The sequence below is a fragment of the Canis aureus genome, chromosome 2 (assembly GCF_053574225.1).
Source record: "Canis aureus isolate CA01 chromosome 2, VMU_Caureus_v.1.0, whole genome shotgun sequence".
In the NCBI taxonomy this organism is placed as follows: domain Eukaryota; kingdom Metazoa; phylum Chordata; class Mammalia; order Carnivora; family Canidae; genus Canis; species Canis aureus.
Genome location: NC_135612.1, coordinates 9,276,175 through 9,294,394, shown reverse-complemented (window position 1 = coordinate 9,294,394; position 18,220 = coordinate 9,276,175). Strand labels below are relative to the sequence as shown.

Genomic DNA, 18,220 nt, shown 5'->3' with positions numbered 1-18,220 from the left:
GATTATAAAACAGAATTAAATCATCAAGTAACTCAGAGCAGGTCTACCAACCTATTCTAAAAGTTATTCTCCGTGCTCCTGAAGACCCTTTAACCACTCTAGAAGGAGAGTTAGTTAATTTATCTAATTATCATCCAGAGCCACTAAGGTAGGCCCTTCCTTATGCAGAAATAGAGACTATGACTTTTTATTTTCTTAGTTATTTATACTTACCTGTTATTTTTTGTTGTTGCTGTATTCCAACTCTAAATTTTAGTCAACACTGTATAATTAAGGGCTCAAAGAATTAAGTTTGGAGGACAGTGTGGGGTTCCAAAACATCATATGTTGACTCAATAAGCTTAATTTATTCCTTTACAAAATCAATTTTGTATTTATGCAGCTCAATCAACAGTGACGGACAAGCGTAGAAATAAAGCCACCATTTTCTAATAGGGATAAGGAAAGAAATGTAGTCTGAAAATTTACATTTGCTAAAAAGAGATAAAATAGATACATCTAATAATTTCATGTAGGATTGAATCGCACATATTAAAAATCTGGAAGAAATTTAAAGATTACCACAGCATTACAGAGGTGACCAAACTGATTCATTTTTTTTCCATTTTGTAACAGCTCATGGACTGTTCTTCAATACATAATAATCATTTTGGTCACTATGGTCAGAGATTGATGATTGTAGCTCGTTTAAATAATAAAGAAGAGAGGGGTTGGCAAATTATCTAGCTTTACCTTTTTTATAGATGAGTCAGTTAAAGCACATAGCAACTAACTGATATGTCCACAGTCATGGACTCAAGATCAGAATAAAACTATACCTAGAACAGAGATAAATGGCCTTTTCCTCTTTTTAATAAATCGTGGTAGAATAAAGCCTTATGCCTATCCGCAATTATGTCTTTTGTTATGTTCTTACCATCTTCCAAGTTGGCTCAAAATATAGTACTATGCAAAACCTATAACCCTAAGTAGGTCACAAACATAGAGACAGATGTTTAAGGTAATAACTGAAAAGGTGAGGCAGATATTATCCCTCCAGGCTTTGTTTACTGTGCAAACCCTCCCATTTGTTCTGTGGTATTTTATTATAATTAAGTGGAAAAGGAATTAGGATGCCAATAACTTTAATATTTGAATACATCTCAATTTTAGACTAATTTAAAAATAATATGAGTTGTGCTTAATATAATAATGTTAGGTTGCAGAAGAGTGCAGGTCTACTGCCCATTTTTTTTTTCAGTCTGTTTCAAAAGCTAGAAACCAATCCACTAATCGAGTCTTATTGATTGTGTGCTTAATTATTACATGGTAATAATATCGCAGGAGATCCTGAGTGAGTATAGAAAAGGCAGGTACAGTTTCACAAAGCATTAAGTTGATCAGTTAGACAAATGATACAGAAAAGTCACCTGAAAAGAAGACAAGACAAAACCACACACAAAAAAAAGGCTGCACTGTGCTATTCTAATACACTGCATAGGCATTTTGAGAGAGATTTTTTTAAAAAGACAATTCTTACACATTTTATTTATCCAAATCTCTTACATCCATTCTACCCTGATTTTTTTCTGATCTTTTTTAAGTCAGCGGTTTTCAAAGTATTGTCTATGGTCTCCTAGGAATCTCTGATACATTTCCAGGGATTACGAAGACCAAAAAAACATTCTCAGTAATTTTATGATGTTATGTGCTTTTCCCACCATATTGGTATTTTAACTAATGGTGCAAAAGCAGCAGTGGTTAAGATGCCGACTGCTTATAAACGATGCGGTTGGTAACACCCAAGCACATTAGCAATCATTTCATTCGTCACTTTCATGCCTTGACTGTCCTTGATAAAAGAGTAAAATTTAATTAAATCTTAACAATGAGTACATTTCTTTCCAATCTTCTGTGTGAGAAGATGGAAAATACACACAAGACATGTCTGTCGTATACTTCAGTACAATGGTTATCTAGAAGAAAACCTCTCTGTGATTGAGTTTTGAGTCACTTTTCATAGAACAAGATGCCTATTTGTTAGAATGACAAAACAACAGTCATTCAGACTTGAGTATTTGTCAATCATTTTCTCAAAAATATACAATGTGAGCCTATAACTTCAAGTAAGCCAAATGACAATATATACTGCTCTTGATAACATTTGAGCTTTCCTTCAACTGAAAATTAGAATTTGGGAAAACGAGTATTTATCGCTATTAGCTTGACTGCTTCTAGATTCTTTAAAGGATATTCTGATGAGATCAGAGGTAATAACAAGTATGATTTCCTAAAATACCATACGATAAAATGTGTCAAAATTTGAAAGTTATGACTAATGTGGTATGAGCCAGTATTTTCCAAACAATTTTTTTTTTTTTTACAAGATCATTCACGGGGAGAAGATCCATTCAAAGTGCAAGACACCGGAGGGATTTTAATGTAACAACACGTGTAAATTTATTGATATAGTTTCCGATTTTACACTGGAGCTCAAGTTTAATAAACTACCTTTAGTTAAATTTTAATGGAGTATTAAAGAAGAATATCCAAAGTTATCTGAAAAGGTTATTAAAGCATTCCTTCCTCTTCCATCTCATGTCTAAGATCACATTTTTTAATATACATCAACTAAAATAAGATTGCTCTGAATGCAGAAGCAGATATGAGAACCCAGTTGTTTTACTAAGTCTGACGCTGAAGAGTTTTTTAAAACTATAAAATAATATCACTCTTTTCACAGATTTTTAATTTGGAATTATTTTTTTTGTAACGTTTTATGTTTCCATAAAAAAGAACATCTCTGTAGTGGTTTCGTAACCGATAATTAAAATAGTAATTTAAAAATCGGTATTACTTTCTGCCATGGCAATTTGAAGGAAAAAAAGCAAAAGTTCTTTGCCCACAATAATTCTTAATAGTGTAGTGGGGTCCAAGACCAAACAGCTTCAGAAGGGTTGCTCTAAGTCCATCCTTTCCTCCTACACCAACTGACTATGCTAACAAACTCCTCAAGTGGTCTCCCTAATTCTAACCCATGCAGCCAGCGACCAGATTGGCATCTCTAACGCACGCATCTGATACAACACTTCCCAGTAAGCAACCTTTCAATAATGGCTTTCTATCCCTGTAGGGGAAAACTCCAGGTTGGTGACAAGGTTTAAAAACCATCCTGATCTAGTGCCTGACTGCCTCTAAAATTCAGGACAACTCCCCTCCAGCTACTTGTATACCCCACCCTCTTGCTCTTGTGGCTCTTTACCTGAAAGAGCCCACACATATCACCACAGCCATCCACCTTCCCCACTTCAGGATTTTTACAAGTATCATGTCCAGGAAGTCTTTCTTCCCATTCTTGAGGCTTCCTAGAAAATATACCTTTTCTTCTTCTGGGCCTTTTTTGTTTCTTTTTTTTTTTTTTTAAGATTTTATTTATTTATTCATGATAGTCACAGAGAGAGAGAGAGGCAGAGACACAGGCAGAGGGAGAAGCAGGCTCCATGCACCGGGAGCCCGACGTGGGATTCGATCCCGGGTCTCCAGGATCGCGCCCTGGGCCAAAGGCAGGCGCCAAACCGCTGCGCCACCCAGGGATCCCGCCTTTTTTGTTTCTATAAATATTTCTATCATGTTTCCAACCCTGTATTTACTGCATATGCACACACAGGTAACTGGGTTCCCCTTGATTTGGGAAGAAGAAAACTTTGCCATCAATACTATCATAAGTGGATTGTGCTTTTCAGTTGCTGTTAACCTTGCATAGCTTGAGATGTAGAATTATGTAGATATTGTTCTCAAGCCAAAAAGTTGCTCTGATTTTGTCATACTCCTCTGTAAAGCACAGTTCTGCTTTGTCATCGGCTTCCCTATTGTACTCTAATGTTCAGCATATCTTCAAAGACAAACCTCCTCAGGTTTTTCTACATATCTAGTCAAATTCTAGTGTATTGACCTAATTGTTACTGTTCACTTGGTAAAAGTTGATAGTTGCTTTCATAGAGTATTTACTGAGAGAATATTTATCACTTGGTCATCACCGAAAGTCCTACCCTCTGAAACTTATTTTTAAATGATATATTATCGGTTACCTTTTTTTTTTTTTAACATTCAAGAAATACTCAAGTGTATTTAAGGTCATTGCTACGTTAATTGCATCACTGTATATAATCATTAAATGGTGCTTTCATGTGTTTAGTGCAGATCCTAGTATCCATCCGTGTTTGATGGCTCTCCGAGAACCGTGAATTGTGATGCAGATACTGGGCATGTCTTGTCTACAGAGCCTTGTAAAAGGTGCCCTATCCTGCAGAGTGCAATTAAGATGCATTAGATTATTATTTGAGTATGTCTGTACATTAGGTCAGAGACAAATTGAAGGGAGTTTGGAATAACAATCCCACTAATAAGGAGACTGAAAGGGCAATTTGAAAGGAAATTTGGCTGAGATATATTAATTAAGAAATGAGTAGAGGTAATCATGATTTCTTTCAACAAAGTAGAGGTCTTAGAAATTAAAGTTTCTCTTGAGCTATTACGTAAAAAATACAGTTTGACAGCCCAAGCTATGTTATGGTATACCGGGCATCCATCCACCCTCGAGATACTGACACACATTGCATACCCACAGATCTTCAACATATGATGCTTTAATGAGAATAAAAATTGCACTATTAAAAAGTCTATTGAGAATGAGAGGAAAGTTTAGATTCAGATTTTCCAATAGAATGGCTAATGGCTGCTCCAGGCAAATGTCATAGAAGGCCCTCAAGGACTCAAGGAATCCCATACAAAGTCTCCCAAAGGTAGGAAGTAGGAGTGGGCTGCTGAGGGACTACAGGACTTAAGGAAAGACTTGATGGTGTTGAATCCCTTCGCTTTTCTTATTGCCTCCCATATGCACCAGCCAGAGCATGTGCGTGACATCAAACCTGGAACAGCCATAAGGCATAGAAAGAAAACCCATAGGAAAACCCTGTTCCTTCACGCCAAAAAACAAAAAACAAAAACAACCTTTTTGACAATACCTACCCTACTCTAGCAGTCTGTGTCTCTAATAAAAGAAAATCATCAAGATCCAGGGCTTGACAAAAAAAAAAAAAAAAAGCACAGTCCATTAATGGAAAAAAAAAATGATCCAATGGACTTAAAGAAGTTAAAACTTTGGCTGAAGAAGATGAAAAGACAAGCTACAAACTGGTGGAAAAAGTTTACAAACCACATATCCAATAAAGAACTAGCATCTGGAGTATATAAAGACCTCTCAAAACTCACATTTAAAAAACAATCAATTCAATTAGAAAAGGAGCAAAAGATGTGAACAGATGTTTCACCAAAGAGGACACACAGATGAACAATAAGCACATGAAAAGGTGTTCCACAGCACTAGGCATTAGGGAAATACAAATTAAAACTCCTTTGTTAATATGTGTGTTCAAATCTTTTGCCCAGTATTGATTTGGTGTTGTTTACTATTGCATCATGAGACTTTCTGGAGAGATTGTGTTTGTTTACTCTTCTATTCTGAAAACAAGTCCTTGAATAGATACGTGTTTTGCAACCACTTTCTCTCTTACAGTGTCTTTTGAAGAACAGAAGTTTTTAATTTTGCTATAGTTCAGCTTATCAACTCTTTCTTATGAATTCTGTTTTTGGAGTTCTATTTGAGGAATCTTACATGCCAAAGTCATAAGATTTGCTTCTATATTTTGTTATTGGCTCTTACAGGTTTAAGTCTTACAGTAAGTTTGTTTTTTATATGATTGACTCAGAGACAACCATTTTTTTATTTCAGCATGTGTGGATGAATAATTGAGAGATATTATTTTTAAAACGTGGAACCCTCTTCCCCAGAGCAAAACCATTTCCCTTTCAATCTTGATAAACATATAAAACAACATAAATCCATGAATGCGATACATATCCCTTTTTCTCTAATAAGAAAAAATACTCTTTTTGTGCTAAATTGCAAGTCCTCTATTATCTTTAATGGAAATCTCCACTATTTACTTGCTAGCATTGTTAGATTCCTTAAAGATAAATCAGGTTGGGATTTATCTACTCAACATTTGGAAGTCTTTTATGTCCACACCGTATTGATATTTACCATGCCAAAACACAATGAGTATTCAAGATAGATGTAACTGTGATATCATGCTTGTTTCATGAGGTAAGCACATCAATTGTGTTGCCCCATGTTAATAGTTTTCTTACTTTCCTTACTGTAATGCAGCTGAATAAAAAATGCATTTCTGGACTCGGCTAGCATATCTTTTTCCTACCATATCACAGAGCCCTCAGGCAAATTCCGGGTTTCCTTTAGGCAGAATTTCTTTATAATACAGATTTTAGACAAATAAGCCCAAGGAATTAAAGCATGTTCAAATGTCCAAGGCTATCTGGTAGCAAGAAGTAAACAGATAAAATAAGATGTTGTAAAGATTTAGACCTTCATTCCAATTCACATTGCTGAGGCATGTATTTTCTTGATAAAGCCGATGGCTTAATGCAGAAAGGCACCTCTCTGCAGTGAAGTCTTTGCTGCTTCTTTCTTTGAGGCCTAAGATGTCATCTGACTTGGAGCAGTCCATGAAACTTGAAGTACTACATTAAAAAGCCATCTGATGTATTTTTTCTACTACCAAAAAAATAAAGTATGACATAAATGGTATAACATCAAGTAGAGTTTGTTACTGACAACAGGGGTTTCGAAGGCCAACTGTTCGTGAAGGATTTGGTGATTAAAATGTGTAACACAGAGCAAATTTAGTGGATGTTAAAGCCTTCTTTCTGTACTCTTCGTGTCACCTGATTCTTCCAGTAACAAGGACTTTAATCAAAGTTTTGATTTTGATCTATTCCTGGTTTCCTCTCTCCACAATTCAATTATGCAAACATTTCATGATATAGCCAATTTTGATTACAATTTTGATTAGAGAAGCATAAGGACTATAGAGACAAATTTTCACTGGAGGACAATGAAGTTTTCTGGGAAAAGGGAACTGACCTTGGATTTGAAGGATAGGTTCTGAAGAAACTTCCATGGCATTAAAGAGGGCATTCCAGGAAAAGAAAATAGAACAACGTGCTAAAAAGTTACAAAGAATGTCCATTATCTTAAATTACAAATTATCATAGATTTCTTAGCTGTGAAGGACTTTGGCACTCATGGATTCCATTGGTCTACCAATCATGCGACTTTTATCCCTAGAGTTGGCACATGTGACTCTACATCACAAAAACAAAAGGGAGGTTTTTATGTTCCACAAAAACATATCATGCTATACTATATTATAATGTCAAATCAGTAGTCTCTCCCCATCATTTTGTTTTACATACAAAAATGCAACCCAATGGCAACTTTATGTACAAAGAATTTTAAACAGAAGGACTGGGCATGCTATAAGTTCCACTGATGTGCCATGTTTAGAAGTATGCAAGAATTCTAGGGGAAAAATCCATTTTCTAGTAATTCTCAAGAAAGGGAAAATAAAAGCCCTTTTAAGGTGAAGTACTACATGAGAATAACAAGGAAAGATTAATTTCCCAAGGACATTTTATATAAATAAATAAATATGATTTATAAAATGCATAGTTCAAAACACTGTGATTCCACGACTATCAAGAACAGAAATGATGATCTACTGACCAAAATAAAACTACTTATATTGAGGAAATACATTTCTGTTATGATAGGAATGAGTTTATTGACAATCATTAGAAATATATTAATTTTTTGAAAAAAAATGCCTTTTTATATATTATATATTCTTATATAATATAGAATATCTAAGAATATATATTCATGCCTTTTTTGAAAGATAATCAAGGGAAGGATACTTCCATTGTTAAATGGAAGACAACTTCACAACTGAGATTAGGAACTGAAAGGATTCTCCTAAATTCTGAAAATAATTAAGTTGACCCAGATAAAGTTTAAGAAAATATCATTATGGAAACATACTGGGTTTCTTTTTTTCTTTTTTACTTGTGGGAACTCCAGATTAAGCATTTCAAAAGAATCATATGGTCAAATCAGTCAAATAAGATCCATGGTTTTATTTCCTTTCACATTTGGCTACTAATCAAACTAAACTGATCTAACTGAACTGATCACATATATGCAATCCTTGCTGCCCAGAATTTCCCCCGTTCTATTGAAGATCTGCTTCTTGTGCAGTTCTGAAAATAGTAGCCAGAAGCAAAAAAACTTTAGATTCTAATTTTCTTTCAAATTGTATAGAAAATATAAAATATTAGCTTTTGAACAGTAAACAATCCAAAGTAAACAGTTGTGTTATGTAGCCAGCTGTGTGTTAAAAAACTCAAACTATTTTTACCTATTTTTAAAATATTTTATTTATTAATTCATGAGAGACAGGGAGAAGCAGAGACATAGGCAGAGGGAGAAGCAGGCTCCCTGCAGGGACCCCACTGTGGGACTCTATCCCAGGACCCCAGGATCATGATTTGAGCCAAAAGCAGACGCTCAACCACTGAGCCACTCAGGAGTCCCTTTTTTTCTTTTTTTTTTTTTTTTTCTAGGTTACTGTTAATTTCCACAAAACATGCACTAGAAGATCTTCTTAACAATGGCCTATTTTCTTGCCATTTTCAATATAAATTTTAAAAATTAAAAATCAAATAAACCACCACTGTTGCAGTGTAAATTCAGCAGAGTAGTATTTAAAATCCAAGATATATTTTCCAATGTTTTAGAAATTATATTCAAGTATTTGCTATCTTTTTAATCTTGGAGCTTTATTTTCTCACTGTTAAGATTATTGTTTTTGATATTTTGTTTTCACTCTGTGAGAATGTGATACTTGCCCCTAAACTTACTGCTGAGTTAGGTTCAAATGATTAGAAACACTAAGTTCAGTTTCATTAGCACAAAGTTAAGCTCTGATGACATTACACTAATTCTTACATATGTGTTCTGATTAATTTATTCAGAAAGGAATACTCCAAGAGATTTAATTACAGTATAAAACTAAGTGTTTTCAGGTGTATATTATGTTAGAAAAGGTGAACCTATATATTTTTTAGAGATGTATTTATTTTAGAGAAAGAGAGGAGTGCAAAAGAGGGTGTGAGTAGGAGGGGGTAAAGGGAGGAGGGGGAGAGAATCCTCAAGTGGACTCCCTGCTGAGCATGGAGCCTCTCATGTCATGACCTGAGCCAAATGAGGAGTCAGATGCACAACCAACCACGCCACCCAGACACTCCAAAATTGAACCTATCTTAGGTCAAATATCATATCCATTTACCATGAGCATACATTGACTCTTACACACAAGCATCAAATATCCAGATTCAGAAAAAAGGATATTTATATTGACACTTAAATTCCTGATTATTTATGAAAGAGCTAATTTTTTTCATCAGCTGCAGGAAAAGGGCATACACGAACTAACCCAGTTCATATCACAATTATTTCTCCCTCTACTGATGGCTTCTTTCTTATAGTAGCATTATCAGTTACTGCTTACATTTACTAGCTGTTTTCTTATCTCCTCATCCTCTTCTAAACTAGATTTAAACCTATGTCAATTCAAGAAAGTATTTGTATGCTTTAATATCCCATTAGACACACTTTACTCACATTAATAATATCCAATTTAGCAATGCAGCAATTTGGGAGGTAAGATATTGCCTAATGAAACATTCATCAACACATTATCTTCCTCTTCACTCATTCTGCAATGCCATGTGTTTTATTTCATTCATTTCTCTTGTTTTATATGTTTTATTTTCTAATAATCTTTCTTCAAAATGGAGATGAAATTGTAATTTAGTAGGAAGTTTTCTGGGACAATAAAAAACAGCACAAATGACTGAAAATATATAGGATGGAATTTTTAAAATTTGTTCTTGATCTTCGAAGATTTTCTTTATTTTTGAATTTTTAAATATTCCTCTGAAAAATAGCACCTTTGCTTTCTGATTAAACACAAATATGGTTCAAGGAAAGAGCAAAAATGACTATTTCAGAAATAGCTGTTCAAAAGATGTATCTAAAAGAAGACAGCACACAGCAGTAAATCAATGATACACACTTATAAGTTAAAACATGAAATCCTAATTATGATACCTTGCATTGCAAACATGCCAGTTTTTGCAAAACTAATTAGTCTTCTATAATGGAAAACTATCATTGAGTCTATATGGTTATGAGAGATGAAATTGAAAACAATTACATATTTCCTGACATTTATATTTCTAAATTATCAAACTTAATCCCTTTCTTATTTTTGCAGGTAATTGGCTTGCAATTTTTATCAAGTTATGGGAATATATTCTTGCTCTGAAATATTTTCATAATCTGTAGTTCAACAACACGTCCATTTCAAACTTTAGAGTGTGTCACAGGTTTAACCCGTTACTTTGCTGCAAGGTGCAAGGAAATTTTTCTTTTTTTTTTACTAAAAGGAAAATATTTTATGGATAAACTAATTAAATATGTTATCACACTTTCTCATGGATAGGAATAATCCTTATTATGCAATTAATATAAATATTCAGAAATGTCTAAAAAGGGGGATCATTCACTCCATCAATCTGGAATCATAATATTGTAAAGTTATTCTATTATTGAAAATCTTGTGTGTTTTTTTGTAAAGCTGTGTAATTTTTATTATGTGTAACATTTTCAAATAGGAAAATGTTAAGGAACTAAACTGAGAAAAGATCACATATTCAAAGAGTACCAGGAAAGGGAGCATAAACTATTACTACATAATATTAATTCAAAGAGGATTAAACTAAGTAATTTAGGCTTGAAGGAAAATGGAGAAAATTCTGAGAGAGAATTATTTGATTAAATACGCAAACACATCAGATATTGTATTGTATTGCTCAACCAATGAGAGCCTGGAACCTGTGAAAGTTCCAAAAACTTCCAAACAACAGAGGGTTATGTAAACATTTGTTTATTTTGCATTTACCCTACCCATGTAATGCATGTCTTAGATGGCTCTGCCTTTCACAAACACAAGAGACCAAGGCTAATGGAAGTTATGCTGTCTTTTGTTATTATTTTTTATCTAGATCATGAATTCACCTTCTTTATTTCACCAAAAGGAAACAAATCTTATAAAGCAAAAGCTTTATCCCAGAGGCAAAACTCATCACACTTCTCACAGCCAATTGGACAGAATTAATTATCTATCTCTGGTTTATAGTCTTCCCGATAGATCCAGAAGGAGAGGAAAATTAAATGTTAGTAAGTACTGGTGTTCTTCCCTGCATGAGATTGGAGGTATTTCTATTATATTTTAGGTGATGAATTACCATTCTGTCTTAAAAATATTTAACCAGATCCAAGTACTCAAAATTTAAGTTAGATTGTTTCATTTTAATGATGCATCCATTATTTAGTATTCTAATATTTCTTCTTTTATGAAACAAATTATGATAAAATTTTATTATTGGCATATATTTCTATTTGAATTTGCTGCTTCCAACATAGGTTGTTCAGCTAAATGTGTTGCCGTTCATTTTGTAATTTTTTTTTTTTTTTGGAAGGGACAATTCTTATTGTAGGTGTAAACTTAGTAAAAAAAAAAAATCTGCTCAGTATTTTAAAAAAGCTCAGCATAAATATCTTCATTTACACATTTAAAATTATGAAAAAATTAAATAGAGTCAAGTAAATTATGACTATTGGATAAAGCCTATTTATTAAAATCATAATCATGAAAACTTAATGGAACATACAGAGCTCCTTTAGAGTAAATAAGTCAGAATTAAGCAAAATATGTAATTGTATGGCTATAGAAAAAATGAAAACAAATTTGGAAAAACTGAAGATATGTGATGAGTCAGGATGGTAGAATTTAAGTGGATTTTGTTTTTTTTCATTGTTGTTTTGGTGTGGTACTTGAAAACTGAAATAAAATACTTAACAATGTTTTTATGGTTCTGAGTATATTTGTTTGGCAGACACTGATGAAAGTTCTATCATTTATTCCAGCACTTTCCATGAAGTATAGTGATAGAGCCAATTAATCAATAACATTGAGTGATTACAGCCCCAAGAACATTAAATATAGTGCTTTAGATGTACTAACTTACATAATATTTAATATAACATAGCAAAGTGAGCTCCAATAATACTCCATATATATGAATAAGAAAACATATACAAAACCGAGTGTTGTAGGTAAGTGATGAATCACTGAATTCTACTCCTGAAATCAACCCTGCACATTATGTTAACTGGAATTTAAATAAAAATTTGAAAAAGAGAAAGGAAATAGCTGCAGAGAACTTCAGTCACATGTCCAAGTTTACCAAATTAGTAGGTGTTGGATGTAGGCATGAACACTGGGTCCATTCTCTTCACCACTATGGTCACTGTATCCCACAGCTTAGTGCAAACAGATGGGGGCAAGTCCACATTACAACCAAAAATTATGCAAAATAAAAATAAGGAGGAGGAGGAAAAAGAGGTAGTAAAGGGAAAGTAACAGGAGACCCAAGAAGTAAAGAAAAAATATATTGATAAAACAAATGCTATTACAACTACTTAGATGTACGATTTTAATGGAGTTTAATATAAATATAAGCTAATATAAAATGTACAGTTATAGCTTTTAATATGTATGAAAATTATTTTTCTAGATTTAATTTAATTTTAATTTTAATTTTAATCTTTGCTATTTTCTCCCAGAAAAAAAATTTGCTTCATTCAGCTCACCACTGGTAATACCAGATTCTGAGTTACAGCAATTTTTTTAAAGATTGTATTTATTTATTCATGAGACACAGAGAGAGAAGCAGAGACATAGGGAGAGAGAGAGAAGCAGGCTCCCTGCGGGAAGCCCGATGTGGGATTTGATCCCAGGACTCCAGGATAACGCCCTGAGCCGAAAGCAGACACTTGACCACTAAGCAACCCAGGTGCCCTTATAGCAATTTTTTGATAAGCTCATAGTCCATACACAACCTTTTTGAAGCAGTCATGGACCTCTAATTCTCCTCGTCCATTTTAATGCAGACTTTCCTTTAGAATAATGCATTATTTTCTTGCTCACATTAGTGCAAGGGCCTTATAACTTGTCCTCCAACCTTTATATCCCCTTTACTACATCCCCATATACAGTCTCTATCCCTTCTCCCTCTACTAATCTCTCTCTACACGTGCATGTTCATCCTAAACACATTCTTTTTTTTTTTTTTTTTCATCCTAAACACATTCTTAAACACAGTTCCAACTGGGTAATTTTATACATAAAGATCGGTGATGTCTTTCTATTTCTTGCTGAATTAGTAAAAAAATGTGGTTTGCATTTTCATTCTTTTGATCCTTAACCCTACATCTAGAACCTCATTCCACCTCCATTTCAGCTCCCTCATCTTCCAGCTGGAAATGGGGAAAGGATGTTATATCAGTATATTAATTAAATCGGCCTGTGACAATAATTTACAAGCAAAGAACAATTCTTTTTTTTTTCTTATTTTTATAGTAAAGAGAGTATCAAATAAGAAAAATACATTGCTTTGTCAGTTAGCTATTTCTTCACACCAAATCATCTCAAAACTCAGTGGTTTAAAATAAATATTTAAGTTATCTCATAATTCTGAATTTAACTGTGTGATTTTTACAATCTAGATGGTTGTGGGAGGGTTCTATTATACCCTCTCGTGTTTCTGTTGTCAGCTCCCCAGCCCTGAGGTGGCTGGATGATCTAGGATGTCCTCATTCACATGTATGGATGTTGGCAAACTGTCTCCATACATGTGCTGGAATCCTTCTGGATTCCCTCTGCACATCCTCCCATCCTCTCACAGGACCCAGATTATTCACCTGGTGGCTAAGATTTCTACTTGTGGGAACAACAGCAAAAGAGCTTCAATGTCCAACATATTTCAAGCACCTGCATCTGCCACTTTGACTAAAGTTCCATTGACCTAATCAATCACGTGACCAATCCAGACTCAAAGACTGGTGCAGTCAGAGCCCCCTCTAGATAGAAGATAAGGTTTTATCATTTATTTCTGTCCTTTTCATCATTGTCAATTTTTGCATAAAGATGATGAGAATATCCCTTTATGATATTGGTGATATGACTATGAGGATTTATTCTGTCTCCATTTTCAAAGAATGGTGTTATTTTAACTATAAACAAAAGAATTATAATTCCACTTAGTATATTAACTGAAATTACATTAAACAAGAAACGTACTGGAACATTTTTAAAGTAGTCTGGTAGTAGAAGGCGAACACACATGTAATAAACACAGTGAGTTTGTATATAAAAGAACACGATATTCACAGACTAACCATTAACTACTTTTCCAAGGATACTCTGCAGTTAGTAATATCTAGACACATATTTTTAAGAGGAACCGGATAAAAATTGAAATCTGATCAACATAATTCTGCTGCTCTATTGACTGTGCACCAAGTGCTGGGATGTGTAAAGACAGATATGCCTGCTTCAGTGAGGCACAGCTCTCTACCTGTAGCCCACATCCAAGAAATTTTATTAATTACCCCCCCCCCCCACCTATGGGCAATTATAATTTCTGTGGATACACTGTTAGGAAGGGAAATGGCAGTTCAGGGTGGTATTATGATGATGTTCTAAACCAGAAAACATGGGGTTCTGACAATAAAACCTGCTCAATTGTTGCACATTCATCTCTACTTGGTAACAAAATGGGCCATTCATTAGAGCCATAGGGGAACATTTTCATACTGGAATAAAACTGCATAAAGTATGATATACTTTTTAAAATCTTAGGAAGTGCTTCCCTTGAAGCACACACAAATGTGAATTTTCTCCTGCCAATAATTTAAAATTTTTATAATAATTAAAAGATGATACTCATTTTATATACATCTGTCCATGCACATTTTATATCTTTCCATGTATTTGTTGCCTACTATATTGCTTTTTGCAGTTATAGTTTGTCAGGTTATTTGCTTACTAAATTCACAGAGATACACATGACATGCCTGATAACCAGAGATCATGCAGAATTCAGGCTATGAATTCTCTTCTGAAGATGATGTATGACTCTATGAGTCTATAAAACCCTAAAATACTATGATCTAAGTAAGAGGCTTACTCTTTTGATTCATGAAACCCTTATGAATGTGAACAAATATATATATTCAGACAAGTATAGTCTGAATATATATATATATACACACATACATACAAAAATATGGGGGGTAGGAGTCGGTGAATGGGTGTCCATGTCTATCTACATTTACATATCCATTAAAAACAATTGAATAATTTTGTTCAATGAACTCAAACTAGCCAAGAACAAAGGATCTTATTTTATAGCCATAGTTGATTTTCTTAAAAATAAATTAATTTTGCATACTTTCAAAGATTTGTTACACTTGCCATAAAACTCTACTTTTGTTTGATATCTATTCAGAAGAAAAGTGTTTCAGTGAATCACATGAGTAAATGGATAGAAAGACGCACTCTATGAGAAGAAAATTCATACTCTAGTGAAAATTATTCACAAAATGTAAATCTGAATCTTCCTTGCCCAGTTTGATCTACAGCTGACATCCTGGCTCATCTTTTGGTCATCTCATAGAAATCTCAAATTCAAGTTATAACAAGTACATTCTTCTCACCTGACAAACATTACCTCACCTACTCTGTTCCCATCTGTGTTGACAGTGTCACCATCTATCCACTGACAGAAGATAGAAAACTCAGACACAAAGTCATCTGACATCTTGCTCTCTCTGAACGGTCAAGTGCAAACTCCTCATCCCTATACACACACAGGCACTTTTCATTTCAGCCAAAGACTACTGCCCAAAGTTATTTCAGTAAACCATATATTCTAAGTTCTTTGCTGTAGTGGGCAAAAAAAAATATGTTCATGGATCTATTGAAGGCCTACCATGTTCCAGACACTGTTCTAGCAGGTGAGATATACAAATTAACAAAATGAAAGCAAAAATAATTGCCTCCAAGGAGCACATTAGGAGCTCAACAGAAAAATATAGGCTGGAGATATGAATTTGGGTATCATCAACATAGAGATCATATTTAAATGCATGAGATGAAATGAGATCACCAAGGGAATAAGGGTAGATAGAGGAAAAAAAGGCACAAGTGGTGATGAAAAGAAGAGGAAGGTTCAGCAATGAAACTGGTAGGCTCAGTGGACAAGAAGTTGCAGTAAAACAAAAGCTTGTTGGGCATACAATTCTAGAGGAATGAACTGGAAGGGAGAAGGAATAATCAATAACTAGCTATATAAAAATGAGATATGGAAAGGTCGCAGGTGTAGGGATTGATGTGGCCTAGGGTATAACCAAAGGAATGACTGGCTGTGGTAAGTGATGGCTACACTCTTTGCAGGGGATTAAAGAAGCTGAGAGGCCAGAATTAGCAGGATCCTCTCTTCATATATTCAAATCACTAAGAAATAAGACATCAGTAGGTTTGGAGGAAACCACCATAATGGTGAAAGGGTGAAAAAGCATTGAGAGATGAAGCAAATGCTCAGATACTTGTAGATGTTAACACTATGGGGAATAGTAGTGATGAATTGTAATAATTTTAAAAAATATTAAGATGGTTGTAAGGAAAATAGAAGGAGAGGGAAATGGAATTCAATGAGGAACCAAAGAAAAAGTACTCCACTTTTAAGCCCAGAGGGTATTGGGGTGTGAGAAAAATGAGTGGTCTTTGGAAGAGCTTCAGGAGAAAGGATATCATCAGTGGAGATTCAGGTTTCTTTCAAAGTAAAATGGTAAAGTAAATGCTCAAAAAAAGGAAGTTGACAATATAGGAGATTTTGCTACTGATAAATTCAAAAGAGAGATGGTGAGAAGGGGATTGGCTTTTTCAGGGTTAAATGATAAGCAGGAGACCACTCAGGAGGAATGAGAAACCCTGAGGCTTCCTGTGGCAACTACAGAAATAACCTGAGTTCAATCCTGGTGGAATCAAGTTCTACAGTTTTAGCAAAAATGTGGTCCCTGCAGGATGTGAAGCAGTGAGGATCCCAACATGCAAGAATAAAGATCTTGTCAGAGGCTGTGCAGACAATGGCTAGGACTGTATAGTTGGAACTGAAAGCTTTGTCAGAAGCTGGTCTTGTCAAAAAAAAAAAAAAAAAAAAAAGCTGGTCTTTCTCAAGCAGAATTCCCACATACCCTCTGCTGATGAAGAGTTGAAGGCTTGGGGAAAACTCCCATCTTTGAAAGCCCAGTTAAAATGTCGATCTTTCTATCTTCTCTGACAATCACAAAGGAGTCGTGTTTCCTTAGCCCTCTATCACTATGCGTGCGTGCCTGGTTTCCTACTAGACTGTGAGACTCCTCCACGAAGGAATAATTTAATACTCACTGTGTCTAGCATGGCATATATATCATCTCAGGAAGATGATGTAATTGCTAGTTGAAAGCATACAGTTTTATTTTTTTTAAAAGATTTTATTTATTCATTCATTACAGACACAGAGAAAGAGGCAGAGACCTAGGCAGAGGGAGAAGCAGGCTCCTCCATGCAGGAGCCTGATGTGGGACTCCATCCCAGCACCCGGGGGCATGACCTGAGCTAAAGTCAGATGCTCAACCACTGAGCCACCCAGGTGCCCCAGAAAGCATATTATTTTAAATCAGGACTTCTCAAACTTTAATGTCAACACAGATCACATAGGGATCTTTGAAAATGCAGATTCTTGGTTAAGTTTCAGATTCTGCATTTTTCATAAGAGCTCAGGTGATGATGCTACTGCTGGTCCTCACCCACACTTGGAGATGCTGGGTTCTAGAATATATCAAATGGTAGACATTTAGACATTCAAAGGTGTAATTTACATAAAGGATACACGTAACATGTATAATTATATATATCACATATATGATATACATGTTCTAGACTTCATATGCATAAGATAAAGTTTTAAAATGAAACAAAAATCAAAGAATTTTAACTTTTAATGCCTTCAGTATCAACAGTTTATGTCCTTAACCAAAAATATTTTATTTGGCTTAAAATACTATATTTGGCTTAATTTATAATTTATACACACACAGTCTTTCTTATTCAAGCCCCTAATTAATTTCTATGAAATAAGGCATATATTTTCAGACATTCAAAAGATCACTTTCTTTTTCCTAATGTACCAAATACCTAATGTACCTGCCCTATCCTTATAACTGAATTTACAACTTACAGTATTAAATTTTATTCTGCATCCCTGCCATCTCTCTGGCTTTTGTAATGCTTAATTGTCCTAAACTTGCTAC

General features: G+C 34.4%; 1 long non-coding RNA gene across 2 annotated transcripts in view; it reads right to left on the bottom strand.

Moving 5' to 3' along the window:
• Positions 1-18,220, bottom strand: part of LOC144292679 (uncharacterized) — a 107,337-nt gene that overhangs the window by 65,108 nt on the left and 24,009 nt on the right. Inside the window, exon 2 of one of the 2 annotated variants that reach the window (XR_013360036.1) lies at positions 214-428. The exons of the other annotated variant lie outside the window; for it this stretch is intronic. This is a non-coding gene — a long non-coding RNA (uncharacterized LOC144292679). The remainder of the gene's footprint in view (positions 1-213; positions 429-18,220) is intronic. 2 annotated transcript variants of the gene reach the window in all.